The following is a 23,067-nucleotide window of genomic DNA, read 5'->3' as shown; positions in this document are numbered from 1 at the left end:
CGAGGGCCTTTGCTCACATACGACAACTGAGAAACACGTGAGCCGGTCATTGCCTCTTCTGTTCCGCTGTTCGGCTCGCTGAATGCCAGTATGTAACTCTCTAACTAAACCAAGTTTTCCATTTATATTCTAATTTCTAGTTCACTTTGATGTCACTAATTTATTTACTTAAGTACCACTCAACAATATTAAGAATTCAGTAATGTCTAATTTGTCTTGTGATATGTTAATCATATGCATTGTTCAGTCTAAAAGAGGCCAAGGGCTAAATTTTGACTAAAGAATGTTTGCTATTTTCGCTGAAGGGATACATTTGTAACAAAAATGGGATACATTTGTAACAAAAATAGCTGGTATCCCTATACGCTACCAACACGCTTTAGACGAGATAAAACTTTAGCCTGCTTCACTGCAGTTCCATATAAATTCCCATTACCAGTACTTCTGCGCTGGGAAGACGCCAGGTTAGTGGAATTTTTAGGATTTTTGTACCTACGCCCCTTACACGTACTGCTACTCCAGTACAAACGGAGACAGTAACGTGCTCTCTGGGGTAACGCAGAGGAGGGAATAGTGCACTGCTTCTATACTCGTGTGCTATTAATTAGCCGTATATTCCATCTCTATAGCGATACGTCGTGCTCTTTATTTGCTACACGTCACGTGTTCACTAGGAATGAAAACAAATTATTTGACGAGGTCTTTGAATGTAAGCAAAGTACTAAGCGGATAGTACATTTTTATTTATAGCAACAACAAATAATCGAACTGGAGAATTTCTTTACTAATATGTGAGTGTTTATGGTAAGTATACACCAGGTCTGCAAATTTACATTTGGCGGATTGTCTCAGATCATTGAAGAACAGCGGCAGGTAATAGCGACAAAGCTGTAAGGGCATGTCCATGAGTCATAAGCAGTAGGTGCGATAGTGCTCCGCCAAGACCGACTGTGATTCATTCTGTCACGTTGTACGAGTGACCCCTAAAGCTTCCAACACGAATATTTGCGAAACCAGATGTACAATCTATGTATAGTTTTCACATGAAAGAACTAAGCACAGGAAGCACAGGCTACCACAAACTCCACAATGATGGAAAATATTTTTAATGGCACACTGCAAATTCCTTTAACTGAACATTGCTTATAATTTCTACAAATCTGGAAGAAGAATTGATTTGAGTCACAGTATAATTTGTTGTACGGTTCCAGTTCTGGTAGTTAATAACATAATGCTAAAACAATCTGCGAATGTTTTTAGGGCCATCAGAATGAAAAAGGGATTTACTTTCTAGCTGCCACACTGAAAGTAGCTTTTTACCAGATGCGTTAAAAATTGTTACTATTAGCTACTATTACACCTTGAACATAAAAACACATACGTAAATGAAACTAGTAGCACGTTCATAAATATCCTTCAGAATTCTGTCATGTCCCTGTTGGTCAATAGTGCAACAAAGGTTACTACAATGACTGCATCGGTAATTCACTATGTGGCCGCAAATATGGACAGGAAACAGTGTGATGTAGCTGTAATAGATCTTGGACTATCTGACTATTCATGCGAAATAATAACAGTAAAATCGGACGTGGAAAAACTCCCTAAACTGAAAGCTTACAAAAACATTTATCAGAAATCACAATACGAGATGTTTCAAATGAACAAGCAAACCAAAGCTGGGATGAAGTGTATGGAGAAACCAATGTGAATGTGAAGTTCTGTAAATGATCAACATTATTTAAATTGATCTTTGAAAACACATTGCAAAAGTATCCACATCAGTATCGCCATTTCACAAAAGCAAATGGATAACGTCAGTCATTAAGAGGAACTCCAAAATCGTTAAGTACCTTAATTCCATGTAAACGAGACATAATAAGACAGAGTTCTTGCATTTCTATCACAGATTCAAAAAGATTTTTAGGAGGGTTTTGATTGTTGCAAAAAGGTCGTTTAATGACAAAATAATACACAATGCAAGCAAAGCAGTCTAGGATGCCACAACAGAGAAAACAAGGAGAGACAAACAAAGGCATATTAACAACTTTCAGTCAATTATGCGGCCTTTTTGCGTCCTTATAATCCCTTGTCACTATCAATAAAAATTCCTTTATCTTCAATCTCAATGCAGGTGTGCCCAAGGCGCGGTCCTCTCTCCACTCCTATACGAGGTGCATTCAAGTTCTAAGGCCTCCAATTTTTTTTCTCCGGACTGGAAAGAGATAGAAACATGCGCATTGTTTTAAAATGAGGCCACGTTCATTGTCAATACGTCCCAGAGATGGCAGCACCGTAAGGCAGATGGAATTTTACCGCCAGCGGCGAGAATGAGAACTGTTTTAAATACTTAAAATGGCGACGTTTTCCTTACTTGAACAGCGTGCAATCATTCGTTTTCTGAATTTGCGTGGTGTGAAACCAACTGAAATTCATCGACAGTTGAAGGAGACACGTCGTGATGGAGTTATGGATGTGTCGAAAGTGCGTTCGTGGGTGCGACAGTTTAATGAAGGCAGAACATCGTGTGACAACAAACCGAAACAACTTCGGGCTCGCACAAGCCGGTCTGACGACATCATTGAGAAAGTGGAGACAATTGTTTTGGGGGATCGCCGAATGACTGTTGAACAGATCGCCTCCAGAGTTGGCATTTCTGTGGGTTCTGTGCACACAATCCTGCATGACGACCTGAAAATGCGAAAAGTGTCATCCAGGTGGGTGCCACGAATGCTGACGGACGACCACATGGCTGCCCGTGTGGCATGTTGCCAAACAATGTTGACGCGCAACGACAGCATGAATGGGACTTTCTTTTCGTCGGTTGTGACAATGGATGAGACGTGGATGCCATTTTTCAATCCAGAAACAAAGCGCCAGTCAGCTCAATGGAAGCACACAGATTCACCGCCACCAAAAAAATTTCGGGTAACCGCCAGTGCTGAAAAAATGATGGTGTCCATGTTCTGAGGCAGCGAGGGCGTAATCCTTACCCATTGCGTTCCAAAGGGCACTATGGTAACAGGTGCATCCTACGAAAATGTTTTGAAGAACAAATTCTTTCCTGCACTGCAACAAAAACGTCCGGGAAGGGCTGCACGTGTGCTGTTTCACCAAGACAACGCACCCGCACATCCAGCTAACGTTACGCAACAGTTTCTTCGTGATAACAACTTTGAAGTGATTCCTCATGCTCCCTACTCACCTGACCTGGCTCCTAGTGACTTTTGGCTTTTTCCAACAATGAAAGACACACTCCGTGGCCGCACATTCACCAGCCGTGCTGCTATTGCCTCAGCGATTTTCCAGTGGTCAAAACAGACTCCTAAAGAAGCCTTCGCCGCTGCCATGGAATCATGGCGTCAGCGTTGTGAAAAGTGTGTACGTCTGCAGGGCGATTACGTCAAGAAGTAACGCCAGTTTCATCGATTTCGGGTGAGTAGTTAATTAGAGAAAAAATCGGAGGCCTTAGAACTTGAATGCACCTCGTACTTCCTTTACAGTCCTGCTATTCCTGAGCCATCAACTCCTGTCCTCTTGTACTACGCAGATGACACTGCTTTCCTAGTCCTCTGCACTACACTCCAGAAACCCCAGTGGTCCCACCATCTATATTTTAACTACCTGATCTCTTTATTCAGCCATTGTCTTCTCTAGATCATCCCCTCAAAATAGAGTCAATAATTAAAGGACGAGTTTCGGTGTCCATCACTTTCATCTAGTCACTGACGATCGTCCTATCCACTAACTAATGCATTAAAACACTTTAAATTAAAACTTGGAGTCAGGAAGGGAATTCGGCCACCCTCTCCCAAGAAAATTTTCAAATCCAATAATTAACATGCCGATAGCTCGAATATGTGTAATAAAGGCCAGGTAAAAGAAAAAGAAGCGGGTTTACTAATTATCCAACTGAAATAACAAAAAACAGCCAGTCTAGACGGCAACTAATATTTATTGATTTTGGTAACTGGTAACCATAACATCTTCAGACCACTAACTCCTTGGAGACGTGTTGAGCCGGTACACGGAGCTGCTGTGCTGTACCTACCAGAAGGTACCGGTCATCAACAGTTGTTAACTGGTACGTACAGCAGCTCCGTGTACTGGCTCCACACATCACCAAGGAGTTAATGTTCTGAAGATTGTCATGTTTGAATGAAACCGGTTATCAACATCAATAAATATTAGTTATGATATAGACTGACTATTTTCGTTACACTGCTTAAGAAGATCGCTTATGTTCCAACATGAATTCAAAACTTATTATCCAGCTGAATGCATACAACAGATTAAAACTACTGAAACTGCTAACCAGCCTAACACGTGGATCTTACTCCTCCACATCTACAAAACGATGATCCAATCTATCCTCTCCTACAGCAATGTTGCCTAGATGTGCGCAACACCAAATTCCTATTACTTCCTCTCAAATCCTTGAATGCCAAGCTCCCTGCCTCGGCTTCAACATCCATGTAACTTCCCCAACAGGAATCCTTTATTATCCAACCAAATTCCCACGTCTCCTCGCCCACATTTAACACCTCTGTACGCCGTACACTATCTCCAAATTCAACTCCAACTCCAAAACTCCATTGGTGCCGTCATAACTGCCCTACTACGCTGCCACTCCAATGCCGAGATATCCTACCTACACACACTCCGTACGCTCTCCCAACAGAACTTCAATCGATTTTCTATCCCACACAATGAAATCCCCCCTTATATTTATCCAGCCTATTAGCTTTAACCCTTCCTTCCATGTCCTTCCCCACATCAGCTCCCTCCCCAACCACTCCATATTTCCCTATTCCTTTCCTCTCCTGACTGTAGCCAAACCCATATAGCAATTCCTTACTCCAGTTCCAAACCTCTTATACCCCATCCCATCCGCTCCTATCCTTACATTACGAAAGGTAGTCAAATGTTTTCTTATCATCTCGAAGCAACTAAGTTATGAAATGCATTTCCATGTTTGTTTGCATAAGCGTGTGTGAAGCCCTGGTACATACTGAGATCTGTAGCAGCCCCCCGATAGAGGAGATACAACAAAATGGAGAAACCATCTCCATACGACCGAGCAGTCTTACTGTACACTTCCACAAACTCAGCAGTTTTTTCCCCCTTCAGAAAACGAATTACAGCATTATCCTCCAGTTGTGCCATTATGTCTCGGCTCTCTGGTGGTATATTACGATACTGTGGTTCGGGGATTTCAGTTATTGTCAGGACCGCAGACATGTAGCTACAAACTAACAGAATATTAACTGGGAAATCTGATTTTTTGTAGGTGATAGTTAAAACTTGATGGCTACCCCTCTGGCCCCTTTGTTTCTACCCATATTCTTCGACTCTACGCAATGTGCAACCTTCCCTTCATAACTCTACCTTTTCCCAGAGCAGGTCATTCAGTCACAGAAAGTGTGCGATTGATTACTGAAATGTTTCAGCGTTACTGGATTCCTAGTGAAACTGAATTCAACAGAACAGTGCACTAATTTCTATACAATGATAAAGGAGGTTTCACCCAAACGCAAACAGCTTTTTCGACTGAGTGAACGCTGTTGTTCCTTTTCAATGAGTTCATACTACCAACAACGACTCACATGAGTGAATGTATGTATAGGGATGGCATTTTTAGGCTTCCGCAACTCTTGATCAATGGACAAACACTTCTGAGCTAAGAAACTTCTTTGTGCACGTGCAGTTAGTGCAGAATATTATACCACTCGATATAATGAACATGCAGAATATTATACCACTCGATATAATGAACACAATAAGTAAAAAAAAAAATTCGTTTCACTTGCAGAGGCAGTGAAAATTCATACAGTGAAGACAGCTGTATTCATTTTCAGAACTAGATGCTGAATAACCTTTTATCTTATCTTTAGTTTTTACAAATTTCCAAATATTTGGGTTCATTGATTATCTAAGTACGCTATACGAGGTGCATTCATGTTCTAAGGCCTCCAATTTTTTTTTCTCCGGACTGGAAAGGGATAGACACATGCGCATTGTTTTAAAATGAGGCCGTGTTCATTGTCAATACGTCCCAGAGATGGCAGCACCGTATGGCAGAAGGAATTTTACCGCCAGCGGCGAGAATGAGAACTGTTTTAAATACTTAAAATGGCGACGTTTTCCTTACTTGAACAGCGTGCAATCATTCGTTTTCTGAATTTGCGTGGTGTGAAACCAATTGAAATTCATCGACAGTTGAAGGAGACATGTCGTGATGGAGTTATGGATGTGTCGAAAATGCGTTCGTGGATGCAACAGTTTAATGAAGGCAGAACATCGTGTGACAACAAACCGAAACAACCTCGGGCTCGCACAAGCCGGTCTGACGACACGATCGAGAAAGTGGAGACAATTGTTTTGGGGGATCGCCGAATAACTGTTGAACAGATCGCCTCCAGAGTTGGAATTTCTGTGTGTTCTGTGCACACAATCCTGCATGGCGACCTGAAAATGCGAAAAGTGTCATCCAGTTGGGTGCCACGAATGCTGACGGACGACCACATGGCTGCCCGTGTGGCATGTTGCCGAGCAATGTTGACGCGCAACGACAGCATGAATGGGACTTTCTTTTCGTCAGTTGTGACAATGGATGAGACATGGATGCCATTTTTCAATCCAGAAACAAAGCGCCAGTCAGCTCAATGGAAGCACACAGATTCACCGCCACCAAAAAAGTTTCGGGTAACCGCCAGTGCTGAAAAAATGATGGTGTCCATGTTCTGGGACAGCGAGGGCGTAATCCTTACCCATTGCGTTCCAAAGTGCACTATGGTAACAGGTGCATCCTACGAAAATGTTTTGAAGAACAAATTCCTTCCTGCATTGCAACAAAAACGTCTGGGAAGGGCTGCGCGTGTGCTGTTTCACCGAGACAACGCACCCGCACATCGAGCTAACGTTACGCAACAGTTCCTTCGTGATAACAACTTTGAAGTGATTCCTCATGCTCCCTACTCACCTGACCTGGCTCCTAGTGACTTTTGGCTTTTCCAACAATGAAAGACACTCTCCGTGGCCGCACATTCACCAGCTGTGCTGCTATTGCCTCAGCGATTTTCCAGTGGTCAAAACAGACTCCTAAAGAAGCCTTCGCCGCTGCCATGGAATCATGGCGTCAGCGTTGTGAAAACTGTGTACGTCTGCAGGGCGATTACGTCGAGAAATAACGCCAGTTTCATCGATTTCGAGTGAGTAGTTAATTAGAAAAAAAAAATCGGAGGCCTTAGAACTTTAATGCACCTCGTAATAACGAAATAGCACTTTAACGTAAAGTCTCCGACATAAAATGGACACAAGGTGTTTTAGTGCAATCAACAGACAATTTGCTTTTGATAAGCCGTGAGAGATTTTAAAAACTAATCTGTTTATCAAATCATTTATGGTAGATTCCTTATCTTTCACAAACGTGTGTCATCTGCAAATGGAAAAAAAAATTAACGATCGACCATTTATAGCGACAGATCATTGCTGTAATAGTCGCAGACCTACAAAGGAAGCCTATGACAACCCCTTCCACTTCATAAACACACGCTCTGTTTCTCTCAATCAGTCACTCGCTTCCTTTACAGCACTTCAGTCAGATTCATATCTGTTACATGTTTGTTGAAAATCTGAGGACGTTTCTCGTAGTTATTTTAAGGGCACAAAATAACAAGTCTGGACGGTAGGAGACGAAGTACTGGCAGAAGTAAATCCATGAGGACGGGGCGTGAGTCGTGCTTGGGTAGCTCAGATTGCAGAGCACTTGCTCGCGAAAGGCAACGGTCTCCAGTTCGTGTCTCGGTCCGGCACACAGTTTTAATCTACCAGCAAGTTTCAACAATTGGTGAGCTTTTCTCCTAATGCTATAACGTCCCAACTTATCCATATGTACAGCTTCGTCCACACAATTTATTTATTTCGTAAAATGAGAAAAAAGACACTTATCATTTAGCCGTACACACCGAATCGTAAACAGCATTTCTGCTGATACTCTCAAATCTTTTTTGAGTCAGGACGATGATTCGAACCCCCCGCCCCTCCCCCCCCCCCCCCAAAAAAAAGTTCAAATGGCTCTGAGCACTATGGGACTAAACATCTGAGGTCATCAGTCCCCTAGCCTTAGAACTACTTAAACCTAACTAACCTAGGGACATCACACACATCCATGCCCGAGGCAGGATTCGAACCTGCGACCGTAGCAGTTGCGCGGTTCCGGACTGAGCGCCTAGAACTGCTCCACCACCGCGACCGGCTTTCGAATTCCAGTGCGGCCAAACAGATGTCAGTTTTCCGTGGTTTCCGTTAATAACTTACCGCAAATGTTGAGATGGTTCCATTAAAAAGGAGAGAGCTGATTTGTTTCACCAGCCTTCCCCAAATCCGAGCCTGTGCTTTGCCTGTAAGAGTTCGTCGTCGACGGGACTTTAAACAGTTACTGTTTCACAATGTAAAAACACCATTCAAAAGCCAAGATCGCACAAAATATTTTTTATTCAAGACAACTGGTTTCAACAGTCTTTGCTGTCACCTTCAAGTCTCGAACATCTTTTTGTAGCAAAACATGTTCCTTTTACGCTGAACCTCAAGCACAATATGTCAAGTGGATGAAATTCAGCACATTATAAACGTTTGTCGTCGCTAAAATATTTAAAAACATAAAGCACCTTGTTTCAAACTCAAACAAGCTCTGTAAGATACTAAAAGTTCTGAATAGTAGCCGATATCAATAAAAATTTACCTTATCTTACCAACGGTGGACTGAGTGTTGTCATCAAACACCTTGCACTTATTTGATCAACAGATTCATCCTGTCATAGAAGCGACGTACCATACTATGCACCCATCTTCGTTTCCGCTTATTCTTTCACAGCGAACGATAAAATTTTATTTTCTTCTGTCTCTGGATTACATTGCATAGCGCATCGTTTTAAGCCACCTAATGAGATGCTTGAGCACTTTGTAGTATTCTCTGTAGTGAAATTCTGCAACTGCACTCTTACGGTCCTCCATATTACGGCACAGCGTCCGTTTTCCTTCACATGATATTTTAAATTATTTATTTATCGAAACTGGTTGCTTATTAATACTGTAGAGAAGGCACCGGCCAAAATCGGTTTTGATGCAGAATCTGGGCATTCTATGAGTATATTTATAGAGACCACGGAATAGCCAAACTGAAGTTCGCTCATTCTAAATAAGAGCCGTAGGAGCATCTCATTACGTAATAAAGAGGACACATGTATGCGACGTTATGGTAACCTTCAAACAATAACGAGGTAGTATCATTACAATATTTTGCTGTTTATTAACGGATCGTGCTGGCCGGTTACTAACCGAAGAAAAATACTTGTAACCAAAGGATCACAGTTTCCAGTCACGTCGTTAACACGACGGTCCATTTAAATCTTCATATTCTTCGTGCTGTCTTCCGGAGACGATTGTATTTCATAGAGTTCGGATAATACTGGAGCACCTTTTTTAGATCATCTATGAAACATCGAAAAAGCATGACTATATGAAACCCACCTCATTTTTCAGTTCCCATTAAGAGTTTGTTGCAGCAATTCACATCTAAACATCTAGTACATAATTAGGGCTAGATTTTATCACAAAAGCCGCTGGTCATCGTGATAAAATGAGAATAACAAAAATATCTTGACGGGCTACCACTGCTACTCCAGTATCGAATCTGCGATGTTGTTTAGCACACAGGCCCACGGTCGCATGTTTATCCGCAACGCGCACCTCTGTTTTGGCGAGATCCAGCTGTGACGGCTGTTGTTGTCAACCCCAGCGAAATAAGACTTCTGCCTGTCAGTGCTGGTGCATATGTCTACACTTCAACAGCAGTCTCATACCAAGCCCGTTGTTTACAAACTACTAAGAAGTCCTCGTTATATAATACAACATTGTAGAAATTTTGTTGCATTCCTCGCGAGATCGGTGATTACAAGTATCCTACAGATCTTGCCCAGTTTCTAAAATTCTCCAAATTATTTTCTCCTTAATTTTATCCACCATAGCCGATGCTGGAAGTCTGTAACTGTTTTAAAAAATTGCTTTCACCTGTCACACACTCAATCATTTGTAAAGCATGTTACGTTTTGGGAATTTATTTACCCTCCCCTTCATACCCCTCTCCTGCCCCCCCCCTTTTCCACGGACACACTTTTTACGCACGAACAACAAATTGGAACAGAAAAAAATCCGCATATTAACCAATAGATTAAATTAGCTTCTGGTATAAACAGGGTTATTCATAAGTACCTCTATGGTGTACAACCACAGTAATTGAATGTACAACCCCAATTCTCAGTCGCATCGTACGTTGTCAGTCGCATCGTGGACCCCAAGAAACTAATAATTTTTACTGTCTTTCTATCTGTCTAAAATTTCACATTCAGCACCCAGTCGTTTCATCCAACTACACATGCCGCTATATGCGTGCTGTATAACAAATCGGGAGGCTTGGGAGCGAAGCCACGAAACGTCTCCCGAGTCTGCCTGCAGAGAGACACTTTTGAACCTCGCTCTCTTGTACCTGAGGCGTCCTACACGGCAAACGGCATTATGTCATCTGCCCCTACCTCTGTCTCTTTTTAACGTGCGTCTGCCCTCCGCTATACTATTCAGTTTTCGCCACTGTAATATCACTGTTCCTTTCAAAACATTATATATGTGATGTCTGTTCTTTCGTACAAAGCGAGAAAGCAGCCCGCTTTGGAAATACGTTCACTGCGTTGCCTGTCTGCAGGTGTGCAATAATTCGATGTGACAATACGGAGCGGTTGATCTGTCTAGATGTCAGAAAGGACAGACTACATTTTGATTCTGCAGCCATTACGAATCAAGACACAAAGGAATTAATGATATTTAGATGCTAGTAGCCTTTGATTTAAATCATTGGGGAAGACGAAATTTTGTGCCGGACTGAGATTCGAATCCGGCTCTCTCGTTCACTATGCAGATGCTTTGACCACTCAGCCATCCGGACACAGTGGTTTTCGCAACTGCCTAGACTACCTCAGCACGCCTCCCGCCGCACCCAAATTCTCAACTTGTCCACACACTACTGATGTAGTGCACCTGCCCAATATCCTCATTACCCGCCACTTTTCGCCAATTCCCGCAAGAGTTCGGGCATGGTGTACATCTGCACTTAAGGGATTATTGGCCAGCCTCTCGTTAATTATATATGTGGTGCCTGTTGATATGGCATTCATATGTGACATCTCCGAAAGAACAGACACTCCATACATAACTAAGTAGAGGCTGACCAATGACCTCCTCAGTGCAATGCACAGCATGCTCGAACTCTTACGGGAACCAGCGAAACGCCGCGAGTAATGAGGATAATAGGCAGGGGCACTAGATCAGTAGTATGTGGATAAGTTGAGAACTTCGGTGCGACGGGAGGCGTGCTACGGTAGTACGTGCAGTGTGATGACCACTGTGTGCGGATGGCTTAGTGGTCAGAGCATCTGCCTAGTGAGCAGTAGACCCATGTTCGAATCCCAGTCCAGATCGAATTTTCAACTTTCCGCATTGACGTATATCAATGCCTACTAGCAGCTAAATGTCATTAATTCCTGTTTCAAATAATTGTCTAGACTCCTGCCCTCCGGCCCATGTCGTCCATTCCAGTGGCATATCCGAGTTCGAATCTGCATACATAATGTTTCAGTTTACATATTTCATTCGACACTGAGAATCCACTTCTTTCATGCCGCCCACATCCTACCCGTGCCGTCCTGTACAGGGGTTTCAGGAAACGAATATGTGAAAAATACAAGACACACACAAAATAGAATATATCAGTGAATAGAGCGTTTGTAAAAATTTAAAACTCACGTTATAAGTGCCCAACACGGGGACTATTTGCCGGCCGGAGTGGCCGTGCGGTTCTGGGCGCTACAGTCTGGAGCCGAGCGACCGCTACGGTTGCAGGTTCGAATCTTGCCTCGGGCATAGATGTGTGTGACGTCATTAGGTTAGTTAGGTTTAATTAGTTCTAAGTTCTAGGCGACTGATGACCTCAGCAGTTGAGTCGCATAGTGCTCAGAGCCATTTGAGCCATTTGACTATTTGTGACGGAGAAAACGTCAATACGTACATGAAGTGAAGTCATTGTAGTCGGTGGAAATCTGTTTACTGGGTTGCCTGCGTTCGAAACCTTTTGTTTAACCCATCCAGTACCTCACAGAGAAAATAGAATATAGCATTTTTAGTTGTTAAATGACTTCTAAAGCCGAAATGTACATTTGATAGCAAATCGTGTGATATAAAATGATCAATTATCCCTACATACACAGCCTTTTCAATAACTTTAGCAAACACTGATGGCATAGATATAGGTCTAAAATGGTCTATATTATCCTTTTCTCCTTTTTATAAAGCAGCTTTACTACTGAGTACTTTAATCGTTCAGGAAACTGACCATTCCTAAAGGAAAAATTACAAATATGGCTATATAAAGGGCTAACATGTGCAGCAAAGTACTTTAATATCCTGTGACTGGTAACTGGTAACAGAAACTTGAAATAAATACCTTTAATATGCTGCCAGGAACTCCATCATATCCATGAGAGTCCTTAGTCTTCAGTGATTTAATTATTGACTCAACCTCCCCCTTGCCTGTATCACAGAGGAGTATTTCAGACATAAATCTCGGAAAGGCATTTGCCAAGAAAGTTATACGATTCCTTGTAGAAACTAAATTTTTATTTAATTCACCAGCAATGCTCAGAAAATGACTGTTAAATATTGGACACATATCTGATTTATCAGTAACAGAAATATTTTTACTACGAACAGATTATATATAGTCTACTGTGTGCTCCTGACCAGACTCTTCCTTCACAACTGACCATATGGTTTTAATTGGAAAAAAATAGTTCGAAAAAACCCTAGTTGGAAGAAACACAGTCTGCATCAAATGATGTGAATTTAGGAGATCTACCAACATCCTTTTTCTTGCACCATCATGTACAAAATTTATATTAAAGTTACCACATATAACTAATTTCTGGTACTTTCTACAAAGTGAATCAAGAACCCTCTCTAGCTTGAGCATAAATGCTCTGAAGCAACAACAATTAGAAGTTTAGTTTCATTAAATTCAACAGATAGGAGTTTCACTAGGCATGGCCCACACCTAAACAGGACTAGGAAGGGAAGATTGGTACAGCTGATTCATGAAAGTATAGGGGGTGGATCTAGGGTCACACATGTTCAAATGCCTGATGTCATGGGTAGGAAAAGTAAGTTTGTTTTAGGATAAATCCACACAACATGTTACCCTGCCTAAAGAGTGTCCTGAGCAGTTGAAAAAATACTGAAACAATCTCTCACAAGACAGATTTTAACAATCCAAATATAACACATACCAGATGTGAGAAAGAAAAACAAACCATTGGAAGAGTAACATAGGGCATTTCACAGACTTAACAAGCCTCCATCAAAACAGCAATCAATAACACGCAACTGTTAGAAGTTGAGCTCTAATCTTTGAACTGCACAGTAGTTTGTGTTACTGAGCACTGGTGTTGAGGCACAGAAATCCAACATATACTATTATCATTGTATGATAGGGCAAATTCTTACTGCAGAACTGTTTTAAGGGGTGAAGGATCATTCATTTATATCAAAAAAGGAACACAGTTCAAATCAAGACATGACCTCAGCACAGTAAGTGAATACAAACACTTTGAAATGTCAGCTATTGAATTAACAGGGCTTGATATCCCCAAGAAATTAATCTTTTTGTGCGTGTATAGATCTCCCAGTGGTAGTATCGACAGTTTTTTCAATAAATTATCAGAAGTTATAGAGAAAGTCTCAAGTACAAAGGTCAACATAATTCTGTGTAGGGACATTAACATCAACACTAATATCATAAATGAATCCAGCAGCACCCTCATAAATTTCCTTCAAAGTTTTGGCATGTCCCTACTGGTCAATAGTGAACAAGGGTTACTACAATGACTGCATCAGTAATTGACTATGTGGCCATAAATATCGACAGGGGAAAATGATATGTAGCGGTAAAATATTTCTATCAGACCAATTCTGTCAACTAACAACAGTAAAATCAGGCATCGAATCATTCCCTAAACTTCAAGCCTACAAACTACATCTATCATAAATAAAAATAAAAGGTTTTTCAAAAGAACTAGCAAAACAAAGCTGGGATTAAGTGATAAGGGAACCAATGCGAATATGAAATTCTCCAAATTCTCCACGTTATTTAAACTGAACTCTGAAAAGGCACTTCCAAAAGTATGCATGTCCATATTAACATTTCACAAAAACAGATGGGTAACAGCAGGTGTTAAAGAAGTCCTCCCAAATACCTAAATACCTCAGGTCCATGAAAAAGATTCACAATGATTCAGAATTCTTAAATTTCTATTATACATTCAAAAAGATCTATAGGAAGGTGCTGATTGCTATAAAAACTCATTTAATGGCAAAGTAATATATAATGCAGAGAATAAAAGCGAAGCAACGTGGGATGTTATAAAAAAAAGGAAACAGGGAGAGGCCAACGAACGAAGAATAACTTACTGCTAAGGGAGGGGGATGAGGCAATCAGTGATCCACAACACTTAGCAAACTATGTAAACGAGCATTTTTCAAGTACTGCAGAAAATTTACAGCAAAAATTCCCCAAAACAAATATAACACCTGTAAATAATGTTGCACTAAATACGATGACGTTACTTCCAACCACAGAGAATGAAGTCAATAAAACTGTTCAAAATCTAAAAAAAATAGAAAGTCAGTTGGTTTAGATGAAGTACCAATGCGTGTACTGAGACAATGCGTAGAGATTATACAAGGCCTCTTAACAAATACACACATCAAAAAACGTTTTACACCACCCCAGTTCCCACAAATCCTCAAGATAGACGTTGACTGTGGATATTGTATCACAGACACAGTCCCTTTGGCTGCTCAGAGATGTCACTAAACCCGCCCAAAGATGTAAACAACCATGCATGAGCAGTGCCTATTAGAAGGAGGAGGTCCGGCAGCCGATGACTTCCGGTTATTCCACCAGGAAGGAGTTATACGGCTCGTGTCGTCTGTAGTTCAACCATGCTTAGACAGCTAATACCGCGGTTAAACGGCTTCTGCATTGTAACTTTGTACCAAGAAGGCCTTTCAACAAATGAAGTGTTGGAGTGAATCAAAGCGATATTGTTCGGCATGGAGGAGATACGGAGAGACAGGAACTGTCGATGCCATGCCTCGCTCAGGCCGCCGAAGGGCTACTACTGCAGTGGCTTACCGCTACCTACAATTATGGCTCGGAGGATCAAAAATGGCTCTGAGCACTATGGGACTTAACTTCTAAGGTCATCAGTCCCCTAGAACTTCGAACTACTTAAACCTAACTAATCTAAGGACACCACACACACCCATGCCCGAGGCAGGATTCGAACCTGCGACCGTAGTGGTCGCGCGGTTCCAGACTGCAGCGCCTAGAACCGCTCGGCCACTCCGGCCGGCCTCGGAGGATCCCTGACAGCAATGCCACCATGTTGAATAATGCTTTTCGTGCAGCCACAAGACGTCGTGGTACGACCCAAACTGTGCACAACAGGCTGCATGATGCGCAGCTTCACTCCCGACGTCCATGGCGAGGTCATCTTTGCAATCACGACACCATGCAGCGCGCTACAGATGGGCCCAACAGCATGCCCAATGATTAGTTCAGGATTGGCATCACTTTCTCTTCACCGATGAGTGTCGCATATGCCTTCAACCAGACAATAGTCGGAGACGTGTTTGGAGGCAACCCGGTCAGGCTGAACGCCTTAGATGCACTGTCCATCGAGTGATGCAAGTTGGAGGTTCCGTGCTGTTTTGGAGTGGCATTATGTGGGGTCGACGTACGCCGCTGGTGGTCATGGAAGGCGCCGTGACGGCTGTACTACACGCAAATGCCATCCTCTGACCGATAGTGCAACCATATCGGCAGCATATTGCCGAGGCATTCGTCTTCATGGACGAAAATTCGCGCCACCATCGTGCAAATGGCTCTGAGCACTATGGGACTTAACATCTATGGTCATCAGTCCCCTAGAATTTAGAACTACTTAAACCTAACTAATCTAAGGACAGCACACAACAGCCAGCCATCACGAGGCAGAGAAAATCCCTGACCCCGCCGGGAATCGAACCCGGGAACCCGGGCGTGGGAAGCGAGAACGCTACCGCACGACCACGAGATGCGGGCTACCATCGTGCACATCATGTGAATGACTTCCTTCAGGATAACGACATCGCTCGACTGGAGTGGCCAGCATGTTCTACAGACATGAACCCTATCGAACATGCCTGGGGTAAATTGAAAAGGGCTGTTTATGGACGACGTGACCCATCAACCACTCTGAAGGATCTACACCGAATCGCCGTTGAGGAGTGGGACAATTTGGACCATCAGTGCCTTGATGAACGTGTGGATACTATGCCACGACCAATACAGGCGTGCATCAATGCAAGAGGACATGCTATGAGTATTAGAGGTGCCAGTGTGTACAGCAATGTGGACCACCACCTCTGAAGTTCTCGCTGTATGGGGGTACAACATGCAATGTGTGATATTCATAAGCAATAAAAAGGGCGGAAATGATGTTCATGTTGATCTATATTTCAATTTTCTATACAGGTTCCGAAACTCTCGGAACCGAGGTGATACAAAACTTTTTTTGATGTGTGTACAATAAATGAATCCTTCACATCAGGGACATTTCCAGAGTAGTTAAAACAGGAAAGAGTTGTATCTCTGCTTAAGAAAGGTAATGCAGAGGACATAGAAAATTACCGGTTCAATTTCCTACTGTCACTGCTCTAAAAAACAATAGAAGCAATTATGAAAGACAGATTAATGAATTACCTAAATGAAAACAATATTTTAGTCGAATCACAGTTTGGTTTCCAAATTGGCAAAAATATGGAGTCAGCCATAGTAGAATTCACAGAAGTTGTAACTGATGCTCTTGATAAAGATGAGTGTGTCACAGGCATATTTTTGGATCTTTCTAAAGCCTTTGATAGAGTCGACCACAAGAGTCTATTACATAAATTGGAAGCATTAGGAATAAGAGAGGTAGCTAATGAATGGTTTCGATCATACCTAGCAGACAGCGTACAAAGAGTAGAGGCAATACGTGCTTCAAATAGATCAAAATATTCAGTAAAACACTTATCAGAACCAAAATACATTAATATAGGGGTTCCGCAAGGTAGCATATTAGGACCAACACTATTCCTGATATACATCAATGACATTCCCAGTAGCGTTACACATTGTGAAAAAAGTCTTTTCGCTGATGACGGCAATATTATAGTCACTGAGAAAACAAGAGAACTCCTTGCAAAGAAAGCAAATGAATCTCTCGAGGACGTTTATGATTGGTCAATAAGCAATAAAGTGACATTGAACATAAAGAAAACTAATGCCATGAATTCCAGTTTGAAGATGGAAAATGACTACGTTAAATTAAGTGTAGATGGCACCTCTATAGACTGCGTAACAAATGCAAAATTTCTAGGAATGACTATTGAATTTCAGCTGAAGTGGTACGAACACAAAAAGGTACTTGCAAACACAATGTTATCTGTTATGCTCTTAGAATCCTATGATCAGCGTGTAACATGCAATGTCTTTTAGTTACATACGATTCATATTTACACTCAGTTATTAGCTATAGTATTGTTTTCTGGGGAAGAAATGCGCAAAATATGAACACATTTTTCAAAATTCAGAAAAAGGTGATAAGAATAATAACCAAAAATAGTAGTCGAGCTCATTGTAAAGATCTGTTTAAAACTCTGGGGATTTTAACTGCTCCATGTGAATATATTTACTAGTCAGTTTCACACATCAAAAATAACACTGGTAAATACTGCACAAACAGCTCAGTTCATTACCATGGAACAAGAGCTAGACTCAACTTACATTTACCAAGAAAAAATAAACATAAAACTCAAAACAGCATTTTCTACGAAGGAATAAAACTGTACAATGAATTACCAAACGAGATTAAAGAAATTGCAAAAACACACTTATTTAAAAAGGCTACTATTAAGTACCTGTGATGCATTACATTTTATACATTGAAGGATTACTTAGATAAAACTCAGTAGGGGTTTGATAAAAAATATTATACAAATAAATAATAATAATGATTATAAAACATTCAACATTCCACATAACACCTTCGCACTATGTTTTTTTCCCAATTTTTCCCTTTCTAGCAAAGGTTACCCCCAAGCTATGCATAGCACAATACTAACACCTTTTCCTCTTTCTGAACTCAACATCTCAATCATTATAGAGGTATGCTCAGTTTTTCAGGATAGCAAATGGGAAGTTGCGGAACAGAAAATGGCCTAAAGATCACGAGTGTGTGGATGTGTGCGTGTTTCCGTCTGTAGTGTCCGCCTCCGTAGCGCAGTTCACCATTTGTGTATTTCTTGTCTCTTTGATTTTTCTGAAATTCACATACTGTTCGTCTTCTATGAAATCTATACCAAAACTAGACATAAGCTTCATTTACATATTCGAGTTCATCTTGTCGAAAGCTTATGTTATTCTTGTCAACATATTCTAAATGTGCAGCAACAGATTCATAGTGCGAGTTCCTGGTTTATTTAGTATTGGGATTATTTCTGATGTGAATAAAATCTTTTCGATTTTCAAGTCGTTTCAATTCGAACAAAATTTTCGAGCTTTCGATGGCTATCTCCGCCATCATCGTCAGGAGTAAAACTACTGACTGCCGAGGCTGGTTCATTTTTTCTTTATTGCTATTTCATACCCCTGCCATGTGAGCAGGGGTGGGCGGGCAGCGGTACACTACACCGCTCTTCAGCCAAGAGACTGTAGAAACTAATGCAGGAGAAACGTCAACTACAAAGAATATGGGGATAAAAGATGATGTTGACACATGAGAAGGGGAAACAGTTGGGGTTAACATACACAAAAAAGAAGTATGTAGCGAGGCACGCCTGCATAATCCATATACAATTAAAATGACACTCGCCGAACATGTAGTACAGAAACACTGGCGACACGAAGAGAACAATTAAAAACGGCATTCACAGTATGAAAACCACATGGGACGACAACATGTAACACACACTGCACTTATGTAACACGTATGGTGAGCACCAAAACATGAAAGAGATTAGCTGGACTAAAACTGGAAGTACCTGCCAAGGGAGGGGAGGTTAGACAGGAGGAAAAGAGAATCGAGAGAACGGGGGTCGATAGAGCAGAGGGGGCAGAAAGGGGCGGAAGGGCGGGAGCCAGTAGCACACCAAGTGGCAGGAAATGGGGAGGGTGGGGATGGGAGATGGGAACATTCCAGGAAGGAGCACAAGGACTGGAAAAGGAGACGTGAAAAGGACAGGAGGGAGGAAACAGCAGAGGGAGATGGAAAGGGAGCCCTAAGGAAGAGGTGAAACAAAGAGGGGTGTCAGAGTTGGAAGGAAGGACAAATATCGGGAGACACTGAAAGTTTCTCTGGAAGAGGAGGTGCAGGGTGTGGAGATGCAGAGAGGGTGGAACACACTGGTTGAAGTGCGACAGCAGGCAGGGAGTGGAGAGGAAAGGAGACACCTGGGAGTGAGGGGGATCGAGGTGGCAGCTGGTGTAGAGGATACAGATGTGTTCAAGGAAAAGGAGGAGATGTGGGAAAGGGATGACGACATATGGGATTTTCATGGGGGATATGAGACAGATAGGAAAGCGAGGCAGGGGCAGAATCCAGGCGACACTGCTGTACCAAGGATTGGGGGGGAGGGGAATCAAGGATTTGGAGGTATGAAGGATGGTTGAAAAATGCAACCCCGACATCCAGCTGGACAGGAGTTTCAGGAGGGATGGTGGGAGAGAAAGGACGCAATGAGATGAATGAAGCTGATAGGAAGGGCGTAGGTCTGGAGCCTGAAAAGGAGCCCAGAATGGCATAAATGGTCATAGGTGTTCTGGAGGTTGACGGAAACAAAAATAGCAGAGAGACAGGATTTATGTTGGAGGGAGAAGAGACGAGAAAAGTTGAAGAGCTGGTCATCAGCAGAGAAGGAAGGCTGGAAACCACACTGAGTAAGGACAGGAAATGGTGTTGAGTTAGGTGGTGATGGATACAGTGGGAGAGGACGGACTCTAAGATCTTACTGAACATGGAGGAGAGGCAAATGGGATGATAGGAGGAAGTGTCAGAAGTGGGTTTGTTTGGTTTAAGGAACAACAGATTGCAGGAGGTCTTCCACAAGACAGGGTAAAAGCCAGTCGAGAGGATGCTGTCGTACAGTGTGGCAAGGGCGGCTTGGAAGGAGAGAGGACATTCCTTGAGGTGGCAGTAGGTGATGAAATTATGACCAGGGGTGGTATTGTGTTTGGGGCATAGAATGAGTTTAATGCCGTGCTGTAATAGGAGTGTTCAATTCTGAAGGCGGTTACTGGTACAAGTATCAGAAGCTAGGAGCGAGTGCCAAGTGCAATGAAGGGCATCAGGGAAGAGGGTGAAATCAAAATGAGGGTCATTAGGTATGGAGAAGACTTCGGGGAGGTGGGAAGTCAAATAGTTAGCCTTACTGAGGTTGTCAGGGAACGGACAGTTGTCAGTGGGTAATGCAGGGTGGGATGGCTACTAGTAAGGTGGTGGAAGGCGGACCAGTTCTTGGAGGAGTTGTTGTGAGGGAGGGTGGTGTTGATTAATGTGCATGTATTGCGTCATTCCTGGCGTTTCTTTGCTGTCAGAAGATTTCGAACGCGTCTTTGTCATTGATGGTGGCAGAGGAGTGTGTCCCAGTCACGCCGGCTGGAGTGGCCGAGCGGTTCTAGGCGCTACAGTCTGGAACCGCGCTGCTGCTACGGTCGTAGGTTCGAATCCTGCCTCGGGCATGGATGAGTGTGATGTCCTTAGGTTAGTTAGGTTTAAGTAATTTCTAAGTCTGGGGACTGATGACCTCAGATGTTAAGTCCCATAGTGCTTAGAGCCATTTGAACCATTTTGTCCCAGTCACGAGTGCAGAAGAAGGAACAGTAGAGTTGGCGGGATTCATGGAGAAGAAGTATGGCTGGGAGACAAATGGTAGAACAGGGGGGGTGGATAGGTTTGGTTGGAACATGGGCCGCCACAGTGTCAGAGATGGTCCTCTAGAGGAAGGACACGGCGTGAGCAATGTCATCAGAATGTTGGATGGGGAGGGGATGGCTTCTAACCTGGGTGTCGATGGATTCCCAGTAGGTATTCCAGTCAGCATGGTGGCAGTTGTGAACAACCTTGGGAGGGGAGCCAAACAAGGGCGACAGGGCAAAGGAGATGGTAAGAAGGACTGGGAGGTGATCACTGCCAAAGGGATCTAGGACTTCTGCAGTGATATGCCCAAGGAAGTTGAGGGAAAGGAGGATGACGTTAGGGATGGTGCTACTTTTGGGATGGGTATGCTGAGGGAGGGGGAAAAGGTCCCCTCAGAGAGTGGAAAGGAACTAAGGCCACCATCAGAGGGTGGCAGGGTCATGACTATGGATATTAAGGTCCGCAGCAATCACCTGGTTGGATAAGGTATGGGTAATAAGAAAGAGGATGTCATAGGCGATGGGAGCAGCAGGAAGAATGTATATGGTGGCACAGGTGACGGTTAGGGGGGGGGGCGAAGACGATAAGGATAAGGTGTCCAGTAGGGTCACTGAGCATGGGTTTTGGCCAGACAGAGTAAGCTGAAGGTGGCCAATAGCGACGCCACCTCGCACGAAGGATTATCAGTATGGTGAATGACACAGGGAGAGTGAGTTTGGAGGAAGGTTTCATTGAGGATGAAGGTGTCAAACTGGTGCTGTGACAGGTATACATAAATAGAAGCTTGTTGGCAGGGAAGGAGCGGATGTTTTGTTATAATAGTTGATACTGTCTTCATACAATGATGGAGAGAGAGGAAAGGAAAGGAGGGAGGGGGGCGAGAGAGAGTTAGACAAGAGTGTCGAAGTGAGTAAGGATGAAGTGGGCTTCATTGTGGGAGTAGGTAGCATAGGTGTTCAGGTGAGAAACGGAATGGGAGACAGCGGAGTTCTGCTGGAGAGTGTGTGGGCATTGGAAGGAGAGGATGTTCTGATGGACAGTTGTAAGGAACGAGATGATGTATTTGGCTCTGAGGGTTAGAGCAGAGGAAATTTTTGAGGTGGAGAGGTTGATCACTGGGACAAATGGGGATGGTGACCTCTGTTTTGTTGGGTGGGGGTTTTGCCTTACATTTATAGGAATAGGTGGGATGGGCTTCATTATGTGTATTACATGAAAGAGGAGAGCTAGGTTGGGACACTGTTTGAGGAGGAAATGAGAGGTTTTGCAGTGGGGGGCAGGTGGGAGGATTTTTACAGGCATTGTATACCAGGCACTTTTGGCAATGGTAGGACTGGGGAGGGGGGAGTGGGGATGGTCAACAGGGTCACAGCAGTTATAGATAAGGGCTCCCTCCATCCGGAGGTTGTGGGTGGAAGGGGGGATTCAGTGAAGACACACAAGAGGAAAGTGGGTCCGGAGTCACTGAAAATGTGGCGGGCAGAGCAGATTTTGAGGGCAGGGATGGTATTCAGTTCTGCCAACCCCTCCACCTCTGTGACCACAGGGCTGAGCTTCATGATCACCATGGTGACGGTTGGAGGATAGTGAGGGGGCTCAGGCTGGTAGGGAGATGAGGGGGTAAGGAAGGGTGTAAGGGTGGCATGGGGACCAAAGGTGATATGGGAGGTCTTTTTGAGGAGGTCGGTGTGGAGAGAGGACTTGGAGGATCAGATGAGAATGGAGTCCTTGCAGGGAATGAGTTGGGAAATGGGGGCATTGCAGAAGTATTTATGGATTTCTATGGTGAGGGTGCAGATGTAAAGAAACTTGGGCTCAGGATAGTACAGGAGGAAGATGTGCCCGGGGGGGATCGGGGTGCATGAATAGAGGTGGTATCAATGGGGGGAGGTCAGAAGGGATGGGGTGGGTGGTGGTTTGTTGGTGGAGGGGCAGGAGTGGGATGAACACGAGGTCATTAAGGGTG

The sequence above is a fragment of the Schistocerca cancellata genome, chromosome 4 (genome assembly GCF_023864275.1).
Source record: "Schistocerca cancellata isolate TAMUIC-IGC-003103 chromosome 4, iqSchCanc2.1, whole genome shotgun sequence".
NCBI lineage: Eukaryota > Metazoa > Arthropoda > Insecta > Orthoptera > Acrididae > Schistocerca > Schistocerca cancellata.
The sequence above is the reverse complement of the archived record's forward strand: the minus strand, read 5'-3'. Positions refer to the sequence as shown.